Source organism: Lycium barbarum, chromosome 1, assembly GCF_019175385.1.
Source record: "Lycium barbarum isolate Lr01 chromosome 1, ASM1917538v2, whole genome shotgun sequence".
Classification (NCBI taxonomy): Eukaryota; Viridiplantae; Streptophyta; class Magnoliopsida; order Solanales; family Solanaceae; genus Lycium; species Lycium barbarum.
Window position 1 is genome coordinate 7,565,081 of NC_083337.1, and position 5,959 is coordinate 7,571,039.

The 5,959-nt window shown below is 31.5% G+C and overlaps 1 pseudogene; it reads left to right on the plus strand.

The window, feature by feature from the left end:
* Nucleotides 1-444: 444 nt before the first annotated feature.
* LOC132626014 (phenolic glucoside malonyltransferase 1-like) lies at nt 445-1,800 on the plus strand (annotated as a pseudogene).
* The last annotated feature ends 4,159 nt before the right edge of the window (nt 1,801-5,959 follow it).

Consider the following 5,959-nt stretch of genomic DNA (forward strand, 5'->3'; position numbering starts at 1 on the left):
GATCAATTAGTTATTAGTTAATAGGAGTAGTTAATGAGAGGCTTTTTATGATAACACCACTTGGCTTAATGTGGTGCTTTTTTCCTTGGCTTTTAATAATATATATAATGCATTGCCGTGTTGTCGATTAGGTAACATTTTCAGGTGCAGATCTAGAAGCTTGTACGATTCACGTGAATTTGGTAATTTTTATCTACACTCTGTATATATACTAAAAAATTTATTAATTACTTCTAAATATTTAATTGTGAATAGTTATTATTATATTAATTTAAGCTTGATATAGAAATTCATAAATTTTAAATCATGAATCCGCATTACCATGAAGTCATCTCTTTGAGTCATCAGAAGCAACAGTTTCATAGCGTGTAAATCCATGTATATTGATAAGCCAATCCTCAATTCTATATATTGTGTATTTCTTAGCCAAACGTTATAATTAACATGGCATCCGTAATTGAGCAATGCCAAGTTGCGCCACCTCCCGGCAGCGCGGCGGAGTTGACACCCCCTCTTATGTATTTCGATCATATGTGGTTAGCTTTCCACCGTATGCGGCGGATACTATTCTACAAGCTCCCTGTTTCCAAACCTGATTTCGTCCAAAACATTATTCCTTCTCTTAAAGATTCACTCTCCCTCGCTCTCAAACACTATACACTCTTAGCTGGCAATGTTGATTGTCCACTAAATTTTAGCGAATATCCTGAGTTGCGTTATGTGACGGCAAATTCTGTATCTATTACCTTTTCTGAGACTAATATGGATTTCAATTATCTTATTGGTGACCATCCCCGTATTGCTAAGGATTTTTATCACTTTGTTCCACAGTTGGCGGAACCTAAGGATGCACCGGGGGTCCAATTAGCCCCACTCTTAGCCATTCAAGTGACACTTTTTCCAAATCTTGGCATATCTATTGGTTTCACTAATCATCATGTTGCCGCTGATGGAGCTACCATAGTAGGGTTCGTAAGGGCGTGGGCTCTGCTCAACAAATTCTGTGGACATGAACAATTCTTAGCAAATGAGTTCATTCCATTTTATGATAGGTCAGTAATCAAAGACCCTTATGAGCTGGGGAAGTTGACATGGGGCGAAATGAAGAAACATAAGCTGGAGATGTGCGACATTGTGAGTCCTCCTGACAAGGTTAGAGGTACATTTACTATAACACGAGATGATATTGGGAAACTCAAGAATTTGATATTGTCAAGACGACCAAGTCTAACTCATCTAACATCTTTCACTGTAACGTGTGCTTATGTATGGACTTGCTTGGTAAAATCAGAGGACGCGATCAGAGAAAAGACAGACGATAATATAATGGAATTCTTTGGATGCGTAGCAGATTGTAGAGTGCAATTCGATCCACCACTTCCTCCATCTTATTTCGGGAATTGCCTGGTAGGGTACGTTGCAAGAATAAGACATGCTGACTTAGTTGGAAAGGAAGGCTTTACAATGTCTGTCGAATTAATTAGAGAAGCCATTCGGAAAAATATGAAGGATGAGGAGTAGATCCTCAATGGTAACTGGTTTAAGTCATATAGCACCTTAGACGTGAATCGGTCGTTTTCAGTTGCTGGATCACCAAAGCTTGACTTATATGCTGCTGATTTTGGCTGGGGAAGGCCTGCGAAGTTAGAGTTCATTTCTATTGACACTGGTAGTGGAATATCGATGTCTCTTAGTAAATCAAAGGACTTTGATGGAGATTTAGAGGTTGGCTTGTCTTTGTCTAAAACTCGAATGAATGCTTTTGCTGCTATATTCACCCACTGGCTCAGCTTTTTATAGTAAGCCTAACTAAAATTATAATTTCACCAAACAATAGAGTTGCATTTTTATTTTGTGCAAGCGATGGCACTTTTTTATTCAATTGTGTGACATTCTTGCTATACTAAAATGAGATTTTTGCATTTTATGCTCCTAATATATGTTCTCTTTTGTAATTTGTGTTACAGCTTCGATAATAGAATAAATTTTAGAATTGAAAACCTTGTATTTCATTTGTTTATTCATGATATTGATAAGACACAGGGCATGAGAGAATAGTTCTTTGGATAATGACTTTGTAAGCAAATCAGCAAGCTGGTCTTTGGACGAAACATGTGAAATAATTTCCAGATTTTTCATTTCGGAGTTACTAGATTTTGACATGTATACATGGTGGATATATTCTCACAGTAGATTGTTGGCATGGAAACTGAATGCCCAAGTTCACCAAGGAGAAACACGACCCATTGAACTTTCGCAGCAACTGAAGAAACAGGTCTATATTCAGCTTCAGCACTTGAACGTGCCATTGTTATTTGGTTCTTAGAGCTACAGCTGATTGGAATTTTTTCTAAATTTAACAAATATTGATATTTAATTCTGTCTTTCTACAACCCATTTATCCCCAGAAGTTGCTATTTTACTTTAAAATGTTAAAACAATATCTATAGCATTTTCAAATAATATTGGAAGTATTACAACTATATATTTTTCTCTGTTTTTTTTTTTTTTTTGGGTCAAAATGATCCAACTGCTTCTTATTAACACCTCTTCCAGCAATTACAAAGACGAGCAATATAATAAAACAAAACTGAGCCTACAGCTCCTAACTACCCATCCCTCATCATATTAAGTTCTATACATTGTCTCTTTGTAAGATCTCCTCTATCCAGTCTCTATATTTACACTTCTTCCTATATAACGTATCAACTATTTTGAATCTGCACTCCATCTTGATTTGCTTGCATACTATCTCTGGTCTCATCACCTTGCCATCCAGATGTGATAGATGCACGCTGTTGTGACTGCCCAAAGGAAATTCCTGCTCACTCTTCCCTTTGCCCTTCTTGCAATCCTGTTCCACCACCCCAGTATCTCCAACTGCCCCGTAGTAATCTGCAGCCATTGTAATATATTTTCAAGACAAGCTTGTGAGAAGTCACACTGAAAGAACAGATGTTCTATATTTTCAGTATGTCCTCCACACAGTTGACATGTATCAGTGTCACTAAACAGCAATTTCTTTAGTCGTGCCATTGTCAACAGCCTCTTATATGCATGAATAGCCAGCATATATATTTTTCTTATTTATCCATACAATTTTCACTAAGCATTTTACTAGTGATTTTTAAAAAATATAAAGCATTTTGAAAAAAAAAATATAATTCAAGCCGTAAGTGGCGTCATCTTTTTATTAATTAACAGAATATACAATACAGAAGCAGACTAAAATCCTCTGCCATCTACAAAATATAAAGCATCATCCCTTACTTTGTAACATGTTCGAAGTATTTATAATTTTATCCTTTCTCATTAAAGTCAATCCTCTCTATAATTATCATTCGTTATAACGACATTTCACTTTAACGGCCTGATTTTCTTCGGAACCGATTTTTCATATTATATTTTATTTCTCTATAATAACATTCTACCTATAACAATAATGACATATATTATAGAGGTACACTAATTGTAGAGTTATCTCTCTATAACAACCATATTCAAATATTGTGTAAGAAATATACTATATATCGCTAAGAGACTGAGATTTATATATGAAACACCCTACAATTATAGAATTCTTACTTCAAAGTCAAAATATTTAAATTATCAATAAATTTGAAATGCATATGTTCCTTAGATTTTAATTCCTTATTGGTATGGTACAATTAGTTATTGATTTATTAGTAATTTATTAGTCTTTTTAATTTTAAATTAATGAAATTTGAAAATCAACTAAGATTTTAAAATTAACAAATATTTTGTTTTCGTTTATAACATAAAAAGTATAAAAAATATGTTTTTGCGGACTTTTATTTATAACAACTAAGTGAGATCTAAATATCAAATGTCAATATACATACATTATAACACCTCACTATAATAGTCATAAATTTATTGGACAAACACTGCTATTATAGATAGGTTTGAGTGTACATGCATTTTATATATGCATATATCACTATAGTTATTATGGCATTTTATATTACAGTAGCAGCCCAACTCCATTTAGTTTATAAGTTATAACCATCCCAAAAACCAAAGCCAAGCCAAATTTCGTTAGTTAACGAAAAGATTAAAAGACTTGGAGAGATAATTATTGTAAAGATTAAAAATAATTAATTTGGAATTGGATTTCCAACAAATAGGGGTAACTAAATCTATCGTTGAAGTTACAGATTCGGCTGAACTCCCTAACTCTGGTCCTAGTTATGTACTATTTGTATTAAAAAAATCTCTTAATATGTATAAATAATCTATGGCTCACTACACATGTGTTAATTTCCATATTAATTTTTGCATTCCAGCACTGTCAGGGTAATTCTAATAACGGAAAAGGTCCAAAACTACCCCTAACGTATGGGAAATGGCTCACAAATACCCTCCATCCATCTATTGGTCCAAAAATACCCTCCATCCACCTATTTGGTCCAAAAATACCCCCAACCTATTTTTTTGGCTCAAGAATACCCCTCAAACTAACACCCTAATTTTGATGGTATTTTTTCAATTTTAAAATGCCACGTGGCTTGTTTTGATTGGACACATATATTATTTAATTTAAAAATTAAACCCCACCCATTTAATCTAACCCATTTTGTAACAAGTTGAAGCGAAATGCAACAAATATTTTTTTTTTGTATTTCGTGAATTAATCAACAAATATGAAAGAAACTATTTTTTTTTTTTTTTGCATTTCGTGAATTTATCAACGATTTTTTTTTTATTTTTTTTTTGTATTTCGTGAATAAAAAAACGAAATAGGATTTGTTTTTTTAATTTCGTTCATATAAAAACGAAATTGGAATATATATATATATATATATATATATATATATATATATATATATATATATTTTGCATTTCGTTGGTATATCTACGAAATAGTAATTGTTTTTTTGTATTTCGTTTATTAAAAAACTAAATATGAAAATACTTTTTTTTTGTATTTTTGTATTTCGTTTATATAAAAAAATAGGAAAATAATTTTATTTTCATTTCGTTTATATAAAAACGAAATAGGAATACATATATATATATATATATATATATATATATATACCAATGAAATAGGATAAATATATATATATATATATATATATATATATATATATATATATATATATATATTTTGTATTTCATTTATATAAAAACGAAATAGGAAAATAATTAATTTTTTTCGTTTGAGGGGTATTCTTGAGCCAAAAAAATAGGTTGGGGGTATTTTTGGACCAAATAGGTGGATGGAGGGGTATTTTTGGACCAATAGATGGATGGAGGGTATTTGTGAGCCATTTCCCATACGTTAGGGGTATTTTTGGACCTTTTCCGTTCTAATAATTCAGGTATGAAGTCGCCTTTTTAGTCACTACAGGCAACACTTTCTATGACATGCAATATTATATTGGGAAAAGTATCGTATGTATACATATTAAGGAGAAATATTTACGAAATGTGACGATAGTTTTTTATTTACAAAGCATAACATTTCAAACCCTATACAAAACATGCTTTTAAAAATATATATATATATATATATATATATATTTATTTTAATTTTTTTTTAAATTATTTTCGCTCAAAAAATTATGTATGAAAGTTGTATGAAATGTGTATATCTCGCTCAAGGCTTAAAAAGTTCACTCAAAGTTTAGTCTATGAAAACGGTATGAAAAATGTATGAAATGTGGATAACTTGTTCAAGGCTTAAAAAATCGGCCCAAAATTGTGTGGATGAAAACGGTATGAAATTTGTATCTCGCTCAAGGCTTAAAATTTCACTCACATTTTCGTGTATAAAGTTCATGTTAGATTTCTGTAAATTAATATAACTACAACAACATTGTATACAACTTTGATACAACATTCAAGACTTAAAATAATCGCTCAAATTTTTGTGTATGAAATGTGTATATCTTGCTCAAGGCTTAAAAAGTTCGCTCAAATTTTGTGTATGAAA